Source organism: Neomonachus schauinslandi, chromosome 8 (assembly GCF_002201575.2).
Source record: "Neomonachus schauinslandi chromosome 8, ASM220157v2, whole genome shotgun sequence".
In the NCBI taxonomy this organism is placed as follows: Eukaryota; Metazoa; Chordata; class Mammalia; order Carnivora; family Phocidae; genus Neomonachus; species Neomonachus schauinslandi.
Genome location: NC_058410.1, coordinates 21,428,019 through 21,445,693, shown reverse-complemented (window position 1 = coordinate 21,445,693; position 17,675 = coordinate 21,428,019). Strand labels below are relative to the sequence as shown.

The 17,675-nt window shown below is 40.0% G+C and overlaps 1 protein-coding gene across 3 annotated transcripts in view; it reads left to right on the top strand.

The window, feature by feature from the left end:
* Positions 1–17,675, top strand: part of UTRN (utrophin) — a 484,838-nt gene that overhangs the window by 38,927 nt on the left and 428,236 nt on the right. The window lies entirely within an intron of this gene.

The window sequence follows — 17,675 nt, the reverse complement described above, 5'->3', positions numbered from 1 at the left end:
AAAACTGATCATACTTAAAATAATATGATTTCTTTCCTCCTTTGCTGGCATGTTCTTAAAGTCTGCATCTGAGGTCAACCTCTGCATGATTGGGGATAAATTCTAAGCTCTTCAATGGTGGGTATTTTGGCTTGACTCTCTCTAATGTAATTTTGTTGATTATAATGTCATTCCATTCCATTAATATACTAATATGGAAACAAAGGCATGATTTCAGATTTTATTTATATCTTCGTGCTTTGGAAAAACAATCTCATGAGAAATCACTCAACCCATGAAATACCATCCTCAATGTTACTTTTTTGGTTTTGCTTGTTTTTAGAAAAGTTTTCCTGGCTTTTCCTCTTTGTAATTGTTTTAACCAGATCAATAGTAGGGTTGTGAGTATTTTTAGATATATTATTAAAATCATGTGAAAAATCCTTTTCATGTCAACATGTGGGGTTTTGTTAGTAATCTTTAATGTGATCAAGAACTAAGGGAGAATTTCCTAGCTAGAAAAAAAAATGAGTTAAAATATCCTGATACACTCTGATTATTAGAGAAGTTGTATTCTAAGCAATTATTACTCTGATGAAAATACGAAAGGGATTGAATTCAGCTGTGAGAATCTTGAGGGACAGAGACTATACCTTTTCTCTAATGCTGTGTAGATGGTCTGGACCATCAGGGGAGTTGGCTCAGATTATGGAGACCTGTGTAAACTTCATGAAGATGGTGAGATTCCAACCCTCCCCCCCCCTTTTTTTTGGCAAGGGAAATCTTTGAGGATTATGAGACTGGGGAGTTGTAGATATTTTAGAAAGATCATTCTGGGGAATCTGTGGAAAGGTGGATTGGCGTGGAGAGAGCCTGGAGGCAGAGGGGACACTGCGGGTGGCTTCGTCGGGAGACCGAGTGAAAGAGGATGTGGTTGAGGTAGGCGGGAGATGAACAAGGCCATGGGTTTCGTAGGCAGTTCCACCATCCCTCATCTATAGTGATGGTGGTTTAAAAGAACTCTGAACACCAAAAGGTACTTTCTTTGTACTTAGTTTGACAGTAAACCTGAGCTTGACCTGAATTCATTTGTTGGTGAAATCTGACTTGAATTGCTAGGGTGCTTTTAAAAAAAGCTCTACTTATCTCACTTACCATTCACGACACACACACGTTTGTTGCAGAACTATTAATGCGTTTGCTTAGGGGAAATTGCCCTGGATCTTGCTGTTAGTTTTTTTTTAAAAGATTTTATTTATTTATTTGACAGAGACAGTGAGAGAGGGAACACAAGCAGGGGGAGTGGGAGAGGGAGAAGCAGGCTTCCCACGGAGCAGGGAGCCCGATGCGGGGCTCCATCCCAGGACCCTGGGATCATGACCTGAGCCGAAGGCAGACGCTTAACAACTGAGCCACCCTGGCGCCCCTGTTTTCTTTTGTTTTAGTTTAACATATGCCCTCTGTGCTCTATTAACTTTGCTCAAGTGGGGAAAGTTCTAATTCGGCAGAACAACTGGTTCAAGGGTTTTGGAAAGGGATTGTGAGGCTCTATTTGACCTGTGTTTACACGGTAAAGTTGATAAGACTGACAGAGTAAATATGAAGAGACTTGTGGAGGAAAAGAACATTCCTAGCCTAAAAGACTTCATGGTTAACAGTGACACCTCCTCATTAGCATGAGAAGAAACAGAACTTTTAGAGGGATCAGAAATGTTCATGAGGTACTGCATTGCATGATTTATTGAAAAGGACATATCCTGGATTTTTGAAGTGTTGCTTGTGTGCGGGATCTTGGACTGAATCACAAATCCCTAGGAAAAGAGGACAAGTGGAGAATTTGGACATGACCTGTGGAGTAATTCATAGTGTTGCATCAATGCTAATTGTCTGGTTTGACAGTCATACTCTGGTTGTGTAATATGGTAACATTTGGGGAGGCTAGGTGAGGGGAATATGAGAACTCTGGGTACTATTTTTACACCTTTTTTGGTAAACCTGAAATTATTTCAAGTTCTAAAATAGGAGAAAATAAGTTGCTTGTCATACCAGGACTTGGCATCCTTATCCATGCTGCTTTTAAGTAGAGAATTATTAGCTGGAGCATAGTTTTCTTGGAGATTCAAAGTCTGTAACAGCAAGTCCAGTAAAAAAATTTTTTTTTAAAGATTTTATTTATTTATTTGACAGAGAGAGACACAGCGAGAGAGGGAACACAAATAGGGGGAGTGGGAAAGGGAGAAGCAGGCTTCCCGCGGAGCAGGGAGCCAGATGCGGGCTCGATCCCAGGACCCCGGGATCATGACCTGAGCTGAAGGCAGACGCTTAACAACTGAGCCACCCAGGCGCCCCTCCAGTAAAATTTCAAAGTCAGATCTCCCCTCCCTCTCCAATTATTTTTAAAGCTGACTTTGTTTTTATCATAAGAAGATTAATTTAGCGTTTTGTGATCTGAGAAAAATGTTTGATTCTAGCCTAAGTGTGCGTAGAAGAATTACAAAGTGAAGCCAGTATTGTCTAGAGAGTTCGCAGGAAGGGCCTTAACTCCAGCGTTGCTTGCATTGGTGTTGGAGGGTGTGGTTTGTCTCTAGTTTTTGTCTGCTGCTGTGCAGGGTTACATGTAGGTTCATTAGGTAGGACTGACAGTTACAATGAGATGTTCAAAGCCAAGATGGTTTGTAGGTAACAGAAAGGATGAAGAAAATGCGTGCCTTCCACAGCAAGGTTGGCTCACTGGTGCCTGGCCCGTGCCTGAGGGAGCTGAAGGTGCTGGGCTTGCGCCTCCCCAGTGGAGAGAGCTTAGTCTCCCAGGGGCTCTCTGACTTCTGTTGCACTGCCTGTAGTTTCAGCTGATTCACTCTGTGATTCTCTCTCCAGTCCAATCCTGTCTTTCCTTTTTGATGAAACAGTGGACCTAGGCTGGCAGCCAGTTGCTGTTGAGCTATAATAGAGCTAGTGGTATGTACCAAATTTGATTATTGCTGTCAACACCAGATTGAATAAGAAAGTGCATCCCCTAGACGGATACTTGCAACATAAATGGTCTCTTGATTTCCCAAGAACTAGAAATGAGGTCAATTTGTAATCTAGCAGAAGGGGTCTGTGGATGGAGTGGGTTCTGACATTACCAAACAATTTTAAAAAGTGCCCTCCTATTAGATCTTTTTAGAAGAACTTTCAGATACCTTTGATAAGCTGATGGTTGCTTCTGATTTTCTTCACCATCAAGTTTTTATAGCAACTCTGATAAAACCTTTGTGCTTGTGTTTGATCAATGGTTTGCTTTTCCTGCATAGAATCTACTTTAGAAGTTGTACTGGTTGACACAGACCATATTTGCTCCTGAGCTATGATGACATTTCCACTTAGCTTAATATGAATGTTTTAGAAATTTCCCACAGTGGAAAGTTCTATTTGACATAGGAAAGTTCAGCGGCCAGTTTCATAGTTAGCTGTATGCCAAGAAATAACTAAAACAATGGATTACATAGTGCAGCTTTGGGACATGGAAAATTTCTTAGGAGAGGGATGAATCATATTATTAATACATGTAAGGCTTGAGGTCTTATATTGGAAAATAAAGAAAAAATTATTTTTTAAAGCTTATGGCATTTTTGTATTTTCTTTGTCATATTTTATGTAGGCTTTATTCTGTTTATTTATTTTTTTAGGAATCAAGAAAATGAAAATCCTAAAATCGGATGTTTTAGGAAAGAGATAATTCATATCATTGTACATGAATTTGTTCAAATACCATAAAGTCTGAAGAAAACTGTAATTCCTCTGAATTAGATTAGATAATCCCTTTGCTTTAGAAAAAAACTGATAATCTCTTTGAATTAGAGTTTTTGAATTTAAAATTAGATAATTCTTTGAATTAGATTAGATAATCCCTTTGAATTAGAATAATTACTATTCTCCCTATATCACATTTCTTTTTTACTTGAAGTATGGATGACACACAATGTTACATTAGTTTCAGGTACAGAGCATAGTGATTGGACAATTGTGTATGTTACACTGTGCTTACTGTTGGTAAGTATAGTCATCATACAAAGTTATTACACTATTATTGACTGTATTCCCTATGCTGTACTTTTCATTCCTGTGACTTATTTATTTTATATCTGGAAGTTTGTACTTCTTAATCCCCTTGACCTGTTTTGCCCACCACCCACCCCTTCCCCTCTGGCAGTCACAGGTTTGTTCTCTATTTATGAGTCTGTTTCTATTTGTTTGTTTATTTGGTTTCTTAGACTCCATGTATAAATGAAATCATAAGGAATTTATCTTTCTCTGGTTTATTTCGTTTAGCATAACACCCTCTAGGTCCATCTGTGTTGTTGTGGATGACAAGATTTCATTCTTTTTTATGACTGAGTAATATTCCATTATATATGTATGTGTGGGTGTGTGAATATATGCCACAGCTTCTTTATCCATTCAGTTATTAAGGGACCCTTAGATTGCTTCATATTTGGCTCTTGTAAATAATGCTGTGATAAACTTAGGGGTGCATATATCTTCTCGACCAATATCACATTTTTAAGAGGTAAGGGGAAAATACTGCTGGTATCTAGATCCTGACTTGTTCCTCTTGTCTACCTTCAAAGTTTGTGAGACTCTCAATCTTAAGTCACATCTGGTCTAAAATTTCTTCCTATAAATAATTATGGCTGTTCAGAGGCTGCTTTAGTTGAGCCTATTTATTTTTTTTTTTTTAGATTTTATTTATTTATTTTATTTTAGAGAGAGAGAGAGAGTGCGTGAGTTGGGGGGGGTCAGAGGAAGAAGGAGAGAGAGACTCTCCAGCAGACTCCCTGCTGAGCGAGGAGCCCCATGTGGGGCTCAATCCTATGGCCCTGAGATCATGACCTGAGACAAAACCAAGAGTTGGTCGCTTAACCAACTGAGCTACCCAGGCACTCCTAAACCTATTCGTATTTAAGGGGAAGACACATATAGAAAGACAGAAGGAAAGGAATGACTTGTAAATGTTTGAAATATCATATTTACATTGAGAATTTCATCTTCTAAGTTTTCTTAAGGAGCCCTTTGGTAGAGAAAGAAGGACTAGCTGCTTTAATAGCCTCTTACTGGAGATATGATTCAAAGGTCAGTAGTTATTTAGCTGGCATGAACCCATACAGCTGTATCAGTTGAAATTTTTTCATACCTGTTGGAAAATAGCCACCGTTAAAGCCGGACACCTTTAAGGTCTTGTTTCAGCACTGTAGCCAGTATCCATTTTGATTAAGTGGTCCCCATGCCTTACTGGTTGTTCCATATTTTGAGTATTGAGTCCTGCCTACAAGAATGGAGACATTTTTGGGCCACTGATAAAATTAGGCTTTGATAAAACCACCAGGGAAATGCATATCAAACCACAATGAGATGTCAGTTCATACCAACTGGATGGCTGTAATTAAAAAGGTAGCTAATAATAAGTGTTGGTGAATATGTGGGTAAATTGGAACTTTTATACACTGCTGGTGGGAATGTAAGATGGTGCTGTCACTTTGGAAAACTGTCTGATGGCTCTTCCAAAGGTTAACCGTGGAGTTACTGTATGACCCAGCAGTCACATATATGAGAAATGAAAACACGTCAACATAAAAACTTGTTCATGAATGCTTATAGCAGCATTATTTGTATTAGCCAAAGGTTAAATACAACCCACATGTCCATCAGCTGATGAGTGAATAAATAAAATGTGGGGTATTTATACAATGGAATATTATTCAACCATAAAGAGAAGTGAGGTGCTGATACATGCTACAACATGGATGAACTTTGAAAACATTATACTAAGTTAAAGAAGCCTGTCACAAAAGACCACATATGCTATGATTTTAGTTATATGAAATGTTCAGAAAAGGCAAGCCTATAGCGACCTACAAGTAGATTTTCATGGTTGTCTAGGGCTGGCCGGTGCGGAGAAAACAGAGAGAGATTTCGTTTTGGAGTGATGAAAGTGGCCTGAAATTGATTGTAGTGAGGGATGCATATATCTCTGTGAATATACTAATAATCCTTGAATTCTACACTTTAAATGGGTTAATTACATATTGTGTGAATTATATGTCAATAAAGCTCTTAAAAAAAAAGAATTGGGGGCGCCTGGGTGGCTCAGTCGGTTAAGCGTCTGCCTTCGGCTCAGGTTGTGATCTCAGGGTCCTGGGATCAGACCTGCGTCATGCTCCCTGCTCAGTGGGGAGTCTGCTTCTCCCTCTGGCTGCCCCGCTTGTGCTCTCTCTCTCTCAAATAAATAAATAAAATCTTTGTAAAAAAATAAAAAAGAATTGGGCTTTGACCATGTGGCATAATTGATGGCACTGTGCTTTTGGCTGCTTGCTCCTCGCAACAATCCGAGGAAACAGGTGGGGCCGCTACTCCCATTTTACAAATTTGGAGATTGTATTAGAACGTATTTTGCCGGAGTCCTACAGCTTCTAATCTAGGAAACACACAGAGATAAGGAGGAGGAGAGTGGGGCAAGTCTTGGCAAGTTCTCTCGATCATACCTTAGCCAGTAGCGGGGACAGAGATGGCTTTTACCTTAAGCCCCTGTGTATCCTGGCAAGGGTACATATTCTATGAAATACGAAAATTTTTGCTTATAAGTGAAAAGTTTCTATTTCAAGCAGGAGAGAAGAAAGAATAGAAAAAGAAGAGGGTGTGGCACCATGGGGACTGATTTTCCTTGCTTGTTGTGCATGGATAACATGTGCAGAGCAAGAGAGGACCTCACATACACAGAATCACAGAGGCTGGAAAATATGAGTCAAAAGTTTTACTTCTTATTTTATAACTCTGTGTGGTGAAGCTTATTTTTTTCCATAATAGTAATGTGTAAGGAATTAAGCAGAAATCCTTGTGAATTTCATTTCTCCAAGGTATATGTGTATATTAAAGTAAAATAACAAGTCCAAATTATAACCAAACTCGTCAGCCCAGTTGTGCACCTGGGGCAAATGCCTCTATTTATATACATAGTGGGTTGGGAGGTGGGTGGAGGTGTCCTTTACCAGCCAACACTGTCAAAACAGGAAGCAAAGTTATCTCTTTGTAGTAGATTAGAAACATTCAAGAGCCCTGAGTTGTGACAATTAAAAAAAAAAAAACCACAAAAACACAACAACGACAATAATGAAAACGACCTAAGGAGTTTTCACTGACTGCTAAATGTAACTAACTGTCTGGTGTGTAGAGGAGGCTGGGTTAGCTTTAGTCAGATCCTCTCATGGGAAAAATAAAAGCCACCCCAAAACAGGACATCCCAGTGTGCAGTTCGCAGACTGCTTTTGTTGTGCACTTCCTCTGCATCTTTTTCCTCGTCATTTAAGCCATTGTAGGTGATGAGCGGCCGAGCAGCTACCCCGTTTCGTTGGAAAAAGTGTAGACTTGACTTGCCAGGGCGAGGAGCTCTCCAGGCCTGCAAGCACTTACCAGGTAAGTGTGTCAACTTGCATGACTCCCACCCTGGGAGGTTTTGAAAAGGGGACGACAGCAAAGACAGAGCTCTCTTAGTCACTTAGTGAACCCGATTTGTTAACAGAGCCGCCGAAGGCAGGGCCTGGCTGGTGAAGGGAACATACCAGTTTGTGCTTCCTGACGCCACATCTGTCTAGACTCCAAATAGTAGAGACCAAGGCTTCTGCTTCATCCTTCTCTTCAGAATGTGACAGTTTGCCAGTCATGGGCTTCTTTGGAAGAAGCACTCAAGGGTCCATAAATCCGTTGTCACAAATGTGCTTCAGTTTATCTCCCTGTATTTTCAAAGTAGCTTATTATGTGGCTTGACTATTTATTGTCATATAAAGTTTCCTCTTTGCCATTGGACAGTGACAGAGCTCATCCCATGGTGTACCTGGTTTATTGTCCTGGCTAGAAAGATGTTTTACCTTTTAAAATATATAGTGTAGAACTGATAAAGGGGCAAAGAGGACATTTGTACTTTGGGAGGACTGTAAATGAAGGGGTTTTTGTGTTGGTACTGTGCTGTCGAGGAGAAACAGAGATGTAGAACTTCACATTGGATGTGGTCATGTACGTTTCTCACCGGCGTTTATTTCCAGGGTGATCTAGATTTTCTGATCAGGTCAGATGTACGTATCTTGTTTAATGTATATATTTGCGTACTGGTCATAGAAGCTTTTCGAGGAAAAAAAAAAACCCAAGTGATGGGTATTGTTTGACCTCACATTCATGCTTGAATGTTGTCTCTGTGGGAAAAGTTTCAGGCTGGTTAGAATTTTTACAGTATGTGTTTCTTCCCTTTGGAATTACTCTTTATCTCTTACTGTTTTCCTTCCTAACTCCATGTGAATGAGGTGGTCAGTGCTGGTAGGCACGTTCTCTGTGGAGCACATTTAAACTAAAATAGTTGGAGCAGTCCCTATTTTCTTAGTTGGGTTTCTTGGCCAAGTGTAATAGGAGATCAGTGGGCTATAACTCACTTCTTTGGCTATTACTTTTCTCTCTTATTTAAAGAACAATATGCTCTCAACTGAAAATTAAAATACAGTTCAGGGACCAGAATTAAAATCCCATGCATTGGGGCGCCTGGGTGGCTCAGTCAGTTAAGCAGCTGCCTTCGGCTCAGGTCATGTTCCCAGGGTCCTGGGATGGAGCCCCACATCGGGCTCCTTGCTCAGCGGGGAGCCTGCTTCTCCCCTGTCTGCAGTTCCCCCTGCTTGTGCTTGCTGTCTCTCTCTCTCTTTTGTTCTCTCTGTGTCAAATAAATAAATAAAAAATCTTAAAAAAAAAAAAATCCCATGCATATGAAAGCATTGTGGCATCATGGCCTTTCAAAGATCTCTGGACTCTGATTTAATCTTCTTTCTCTGGCTTTTATAGTCTCCACAGTCCACTTGTGTTTGTGTTACTGTCTTGCTACAAAAAGCCTCAAGTGATGTGGTGGTGAAATCAAAAGACAGGAGAAAAATACAAACAAATCTTTAAATAGTAAGCACATTTTAAAATGAGTAGACTGTAGCTTTAAATATGAATTCTGGTCCATTTAGATAGCATTCTCTCCTGCCCTCTGACCAGCCCAAAGGCTTTAGGAAAATTGAAAGCATTAGAAAAAAAAAAAAATTCAGGACATGTTCTTTTAATAAAAATAGCAAACCAATGTGTACTTGATTTCAAATTCCACAAAGGCCTAGGCTCTCTTCTCATTGGTTTTTGGTAAACTGAATATTTTTGTATTTGCTGGGTAGATCTCTAGTGATCTTGTAAGAAATAAAGATACAAAAAAATAGATTTTTAATGGGTATTATATTTCATCGCAACACATGGCCTTTTTTGGTTTTCAGAGCAGTCTCCATAACAGATTAAACTTTACGATGAATCCTTTTTTTTTTTTTGGATGAATTATTTACAAACCTCAAGTAAGGTAGAAAGAATGAAACCATAAGTGTTTTGCATTAAACTTTTGACAATAAAGAGTTGATATGCAAATGACCATCGCAGAATTTAAAGGGAATAATAAAAAACAAGGTATAAAATGGAGTGAATTTTAGATACATATTTGCTCAAAATAAGCCATTCAGTGTTATTTTTGAAATTGCTGATCCTTTGCTCTATGGTGTGATCTGGAATGGGGAACCCAGTGTATTTGCCTCCCAGCCACCCACTGAGCTACAACAGGGAAAACTGAGTAAGTTGAAATCTGAATCTCTATGTCTGTCTGTCTGTCTATCTATCTACCCATCTATCCATCCATCTATGTATTTATTATCTATCTTTCTTTGATATAGAATATTCTTATTTTATAATATTAACCCAAAGCTTTTGTGACCTAATTCCTTTCCTTTTCTTAATCTTGATGTCTGTGTACAGATGATCAAATATTAAAAATAATCTAATTGAGGGAGACCAAAGTTAAAAAACAGTCTTGAAAATGTGAAAAAAAAATTATTTGGTGCCATTCTAGGACTTGTAGGCATCTACTAATGCACAGATGATTTATGTCTAGAAATTGCCCTGCTCAGGAAGCCACTTCTGGGAGGCCCAGCTTATCTTGCCATCCTTCCTGCTTGCTTGGTGGCTGACAGGACTCTATGTCAGCCATTTCCTTTTGAGGTGGGTAGGTTAAAATATCCTCAACCTTGGCTCCACGTTAGAATCACCAGTTTTGAAGCCCGACAGCCAGAGATTCTGATTTAAGCAGACGGAGGCCCTGACTTTGTAGCTTTTCAAAAACTCTGACTGATTCTACTATCGATTCAAGGTGGAGAAGCACAAGGGAATGTTATTTGTTCCCTAGGAGACTGAAAGCTCCATGAAGAGGGCAAGAAGGAAACTTTGTCACCATTGTACCCCGCACCCAGCTGTGTGTCTGGCATGCAGGAAAGGCCTAGTATCTGCTTGTGGAATGAATGAATCAATTCCTGTGAGCAACAGGAAGGCTGGAAGAGGGTTGGATCTCTTCATTTCCAGTTGGTGATGATGTAGGAGAGTATGTTGTATTAGACTGTGGCTTCTCTGAATATCAGCTGTCATCTGGGAAGAAGCTCCTGGAAGAGATCATAGGAGAACCGGTTAACCTTGGGACACATTGAGCAGCCTTCTCAAGAGACAAGCCTCCCAGGTGGCAGTGTCTTCATGAAGCAAGGCAGGTTGAGAACTTTGGAATAAGAATTTCATCAGGGGCTGAGGTGTCTCTGTGAATGTGGAGGTGGGGCTGGTGGGGCGGGGGGCGGCGCACTACGAGGAGGTTCTCTGGAAGGACCTGTCTAAAGATTAGTTTGAAAGGAAGGAGTGTGTTTATCTTTGCCAGCTATTAAGGGCTTGACCTGCCAGCTGATTGCATCAAAGTGTAGGGAAGTTTGTCTGGGAGAATTTCTCAGGGCTTGTGAGTTTTTAGCTGATCTTAATGTTTATAAAGAAAATGCATTGGTGGCTAGGAAGACCAGGTGGAATATAATTTGCAGAGGTGAGAGAGAAAATTGTTAAATTGGGAGAAGGGTGGACAGAGTGACTTGTTTGAAACAAAAGAATTTGGGGGCAGAATGAGATGTCTGACTAATATGGTACTGAACAACTACTCTAGGTATGGACCTGGGTCTCCGTTCCCCTGTGATTGACTGTGTAAGTCACTGAACCTCTGAGCTAGGTCTCCAAACCATTCAGATTCCCCAGGGGGCATTTTAAAGCACCTTGCAAACTATAGTAACATTCAAGGTAAATAAAAATAAGTTCTATAAAAATTATCAAAATCTAGTCAGTTGATAATGGGCTTTGCCTGGTACCCAGAGTCTAGGAATAGGAAAACAAATATAATGTTCATTATGGTGCTTAAAATATATTTAGGCTGAAGCTGTGCACCCTGCCATCATTTTTGTTGTGTTTTCCCTTGGCCTAACTTGAAAGGCATGCTCATGACATGGGTCCTGGATCTGTTTCATGTTACACTTGGGTTCTTTGACCCTTATTTTGAGGGCACCAGGTGCTTCCTATCCTAACCATTTGCAAATTCCAGATTTGATTGGAGGGCCAGGGAAAAGACTGGTAGGAGAAAGGGCTGTTAGGAGCACTAGATAGGATCTGGGTGCAGTGACTCACTCGATCCTGCTGCAATATTTTGATTTGAACAGTTCAGTGAACTGGCAACTCAAGTAGTTTTTTTCCCACTGAACTAGAACTTTCATTGTTATGCAGAGGAAGATGAGTCATAGCCTAGTTTTACCATTGTGTCAAAGTGAAATTTTAGTCTAGGACTAAAGGAACACAGGTCAAACTTTCTGTCTAAAGCAGAAGATTGAAACTTGGATTGTGAGCTGGGCAAAAGTAAGTGTGGGCTCCCTGTGAGGGTGGCTGTCAAGTTAGAGAGGTATTTTATTGTAAGAAATTTTCTATCTCAAATGTAATTTTTAATAATGTATTTAAGCACCTTAAAAAAAAAAAACCTTAAGCAATCAGTTTCTTTCTAAAAAAAAATTCAGTGCAGAATAAACATTATACAGAGTAGAAAATTGTCATTCCTTCTCCCCCTTCATAGCCTATTGTTAATAGTTTTGTTTGTCCTGCCACACCTTTTCCTATGAATATACAAATGTGCAGCTTTACAGCTAAGTTCCCACAAGCAGTGTGGTTTTTCATTTTGAACCAAAGTCGGAACCATCCAGCATTAGTAGCATCCCATTAAAAAAAATTGTTAGAAATAATGAAATGTGTACATATATCTTAGTTCATTTGGGTAATTGCTGGGGGCAGATAAGTGTCTACTGTTAAGTTGCTGTCCAGGAAGTGTAGAGAGATGAAAAGTAGTATATAAATGTTTGAATTTGCATTTGTTTTTTTTTGAGAGAGTGGGAGAGCACACATGTGCCCATGAGTGAGAGTGGGGGGGAGGGGCAGAGGGAGAGGGAGAGAGAAGATCTTAAGCAGGCCCCACGCTCAGCATGGAGCCCCATGTGGGGCTCAATTTCATGACCCTGAGATCATGACCTGAGCTGAAATCAAGAGTCTGATGCAAAACCGACTGAGCCACCCAGGTGCCCGAAGGTTGCATCCCTTTTTTTGTTGTAATTGAACTTCTCTGCATATGTTTAATGGCTCTTTGGACAAATTCTTCAATGAATTGCCTTTTCCTACATTGCATCCACCCATCCACCCTTTTTTTCCTGTTTTTTGGATCTCTGACTTTTTTTTTTAAGATTTATTTATTTATTTATTAGAGAGAGAGAGCATGAGAGGCGGAAGGGCAGAGGGAGAAGCAGACTCCCCGCCGAGCAAGGAGCCCGATGTGGGACTCGATCCCGGGACTCCAGGATCATGACCTGAGCCGAAGGCAGTCGCTTAACCAACTGAGCCACCCAGGCGCCCGGATCTCTGACTTTTTTTAAACTACTACTGATTCTGAAGGAAATTCTTATAAAACGGCAGATTTTGAATGACTTATTTGAATTTCTTTTGAGTTTGAAGATGGTTAACTTCCAACTTAAAAGACAGAAGTGATTTCTGGATCTCTGGGATAGAAGTTTGAGTCTTTGGATTTAAATTCTGTATTTTCTCTTTCTCTTCTCTAGTGTGATAGCTGTCAGCATCATCCCAGACTGTGCTGCGACTGGTGATTCTTTAGGTGCCCTCACGATTTTATTACATTTTCCTATACCAATACATTACTTTCCTAGGGATGGTAAGTCCCAGGGGTATCTATAGAATGCTCATTTTTCCATGTAATTTGTAGAGCATAATACACTTTGTGGGAAGAGGCTGTGGAGTTGGACTTACAGTTGAATCCCAGCCATCCTGCATCCTGGGTCTGTTTCCTCACTTGCAAAATGGTGATAATGGGACTGTTGTGAGTCTTTAAAGGTATATCTGTGTAAAATCCCTTGCACATTACTTGGCAACTTGCAGGAAGGATTATAGTAAATGGTGGCTGTTTTTGTTAGTAGAGCCTTTCAAGTTAATCCAGGAAAAATGAATACAGCTTAGATAAATAAAGATAAGACATGAGTTTAAATGAGGTCCCATATGCATCATCATACTGAAAATTGACCAGTTTGTCCTCATCCTTCGATCTAGATCTGTTAGTGATTTTTCACATCATAGCATCAAGGCAGTAATCCTATGCTGGACTCACTTAACTGCAGATCCAGTACGTGGCAAGAAATATAGAAATACATGACAACAAATGGCCTGCAGTTGCTTGGAGAATGTCTTTGTGGCAAGGTGCCCGAAATGTTTTGCTGGTTTCAAAGTTCACTTTCATTTGTTCAGAAAGGTTTTTATTGTTTGCAAGCAAGCAAGGCAAGCAAAGGAAAAGGGCACATAGCCTCCCGTATGATTCTGTGCTGTACGACCTATTTGCCTTTTGATACCTTGTATGAAAAAGCTTTATTTAGTCTGCAGAGAGGACTATTTCTCCAAATAGAGGAGAACTGTCATAATGGTCTGGAAACATGATAGATTTCAGTTTAATGCTGTTCATCCAAATACCGTGAGAGGCTGGAATGCACAGAGGTTGTAAGATAGGCATCTCGTACAAATTCTTCCAGGTCACTTGCATATCATCAGTGGAAATGCCTCCTCAGATAGCAATCCTCTTGGCCCTCTGAGAGGTAGCTCCTCCTTTCACACCAACCCTGACCCTTTTCTCCTGGCCCAGCCAGCCCCTAGCTAGGAACCTGCTGCCAGAGTGAGTCTCCTGGCTTTGACCTGGCCTGTTTTCTTGTTCTATTCCTGAGTTCTGTGCCTTTAGCTTCTGCTTCAACACTTACAGTCACGCCCTTTCTGGTGTTAGTAGCTCCTGGATTGTGTTTGACAGAAGAAATTCATTTCCCCAGCAGATTCACTTTCTAAAACTCTAGATAAGTCCAACCCACCCATGCAATCTGGTATCTGGCATTGCTCTGAGAACTGTTTAGTTAGTTTTTAATAAATATTTAATGGCTAACTCTGAATAACTAGTGTTACAGCAGGAAAAGAAAGGACAAGCATAGTTTGTGTGTATGTGATTTATGGGACATTTGGGAATAGAGGAGAAAGACATCATGAAATGAAAATACTTATTATATTTTATCTCTGCCCATGCAAATTCTTTAAAACAATTGTTCTGTTCTATCTTTGCTCATATGAATTTAAAAAATCATGGTGGATTTCATAGTGATGGATTTTAAACTGGGAGGTTATGGGTATTTTGCAAGTAGGTTGAGAAAACAGTTCTCAAGTCCCACTGGATCCTTCTTATCTACCCACCTCCTTCCTACTTATTTCTTATGCTGTTACAAGGAGAATCTTATGTTTTGTGATGAGAAGTTACTTTGTGGCTAAATGAACTGTGCACTATTACAAAAAAAAAAAAAAATCTTTGAGATTGTGTTCTGTGTATTCACTGAATTTGTTGCTGGGCCACATGCTGCAAAATTTCTCAGAGTAATAAAATCTAAATAAAAATAAATGGTGTTGAAGGTATATCTACCTCTTGATTACTGAAATAAAGAATTGGCATTTACTTCCCATAATTTGGAAGTCTTCAGTAAATAATATGTGCCTGGTGTTTCATGATGAACAATTCTTATTGTAGTGGGTTTGTTTTAGGAAGAGTGTCAGCATTGATTTCTCTGTAATTTTCTAAAATTTCTCGTCTGCTTTTATTCTTAAATCAAGTAGCACTTACTTTTCTGTCAACCTCGGGTGAGCCACACTTCTAAGAACTAGAAGTGAGAAAAAGAAGGAGCCCAAAATAAAAGATTTAAAGAACATTTATAGAGATCTGCTATTTTCTGGGTCCTGTTGTAATTGCTGGGGTGTTTTAAGTGGTTTTAAACTCGATGATTCTCATCACTGGCAGCCCAGGACCACTGCATATACTCCGCAGACTGCGCAGAGGTGACGATCGACATTTCTTTCTCGGAGTGTGCAGTGCAGGGACATCTGTGAAGCACATCAGGCCCTCTTTTAGTGACTGTTTTCTCAATTCACACTTAGGTATTCAGTTTCTAGATCTAGGGCAGTAAATCAGAAGATCCAGTAGCAGGCTGGAGTGTTGCTGAATATCAACACAGTGACAATAATGAGATGTGCTGATCATACAGAAGACCAAAAAAAAAAAAAAAAAAAAAAGCAGTGCAAAATAGCCTCAAAGCCAAGCAACCTGGGTCATTATGGCAATAGATTTTGCAACCTCTAATAGGGCTGAAAGTGAAAAATGATAACACACGTACCAAGTCTTTCTTGAGGTTAGTGTTTTGCATTTGATTTTTTTTTAAGATTTTATTTATTTGGAAGAGAAAGAGAGGGAGAGTGAGCAGGCATGAGTGGGGGCGGGGGGTAGAGGGAGAGGGAGAAGCAGACCCCGTGTTGAGCAGGGACCCCGCTGCGGGGTTTGATCCCAGGACCCCGGCATCATGACCTGAGCCAAAGGCAGATCAACTGAGTCATCCAGGCACCCCGTGTTTGAATTATTACCTGCAATCACAGTTGCAAGTATATTCACAAAGCAAGAGGTACCATTTCTGTGATTATGAAACAGATTTTTCCGGTGTCGGTCTTCTGGGATCAAGAAGAGGTGAAAGTTATATTCAAAGGCTAACATTTGGTTAATATATCTGAAGTACTCCATATTAATAAAAAATATTTATTGACACCTCAGGTTTTGTTAGATAGGATATTTGTTTTGTCTATTTATAGTATATTCATGCAGAGTTACTATTTAAAATACTTAACGACCCGTGGGGGAACGGCTCAAACCTATCAGATAGATGTCAATTAATGAGAAGGGGCGATGGCTGGTAAATATGTCTAATGTCTAAAATGCCCTAAAAAGTCTCTTGACATTGCCACATGTCTCGCAAGATCACTCCCAGTCGAAAGCCCCTGATAGAAAGCATTTAGAGCCACCTGTTACTGCTCTCGTAAGTGCTATGGAAATATTTCCTGTCATTATGATTGTTGTTGGTATCTTCCTTCATTTCAATTTTTTATTTCTGATACGTTTAAAAACATACAGCTAAGACTCATCAGGATTCTGTTCTCCAGTGAAATCACCACATGTATTACAAATAAGGCTCTACTTTTGGTAAGATTTACTCACAGTTTGTCAGAGCACATACACAGGGACTCTTCCACAGAGGACATTTTTCATTTTCCTCACCTGCTGCCTTCCTTCCTGACATCTCAGCGCCCTGAAACCGGAGCCTGGGAAGACCGCCCGTAGGTGTGGAATTGGAGACCAGATGTTCCTCTGGCCTCCTCCCACCGCGCTGTAGCCTGCTTCGAGTTGATTAACGGCTCAGCCGGGGAAGGAGCCTGTTACTTTGGCTTATGCCAAATTCCCCTCCTTGCCTTATGATGATATGTTATTAGTGTCCTGATCCCTCTTATTTGTTCAGTTAATCTGCGCTTCCGGGATCTCAGCAGATCACAGCATTTTGTTTTCAGTGACTTCATTTCATAATATATGCTCTGGGTAGGCTAGACTAGAGACATTTAAGCCCATCAATTTAATATCTACAAATATTTTATAGTTAACCTTCCTATCTATTCTTCTTCAGCATTCTTGGAAACAGATGCTTAAGCTGTTTACTCAGACAGTCCTACTTATGTAAGGTATCCATTTTCCTGTTGACAGGATATAGGCTTATTTTTTTAATCCCCAAATCCATAAGAACTGAATATCCAGTGGGACATGGGGATCAACTGAAATCCCCCCGTGTTAGAATCATTGATCACGTGGCTTCTGGCGGAAACTCTGACAACCTTACTGTTTTTTTCCCTTTGAATCCTCTCAGCAGTTTCGACAAACATTTATTTGTTAGTACCCACTGATAATTATAAAAAATAATTTAAAAATATCTAAATATGAGATAAAAGATTGGTTAAATCATTGTTAGGTCTACCCACACAATTAGTAAATGTACTTCAGAGGGTATGTTTTACAACCATGTATCAGCTACAATCCGTCTGTTGCTGATGGAGTGGAGGAAGGGTAGAGCCTCTCTTTCCCTCACCCCCACCTTGTCCCCAAGTACACTTGGGGCTTTAGAGTCAGACTGCCTTGAATTTCAATCCAGGGACTTCCATTTACTAACCCTGTGAGCCCTGGATAAGTTGCTTCATTTTAAGTGTTTTTTACCTCTGCTGGAAAATGGGGATCATAAAAACATTTACCTCGTATGGATGTTGTGGGATTAGATTACATAGTAATCCTATGTAGGAGGCATTCAGTACATTGTTGCTAATAG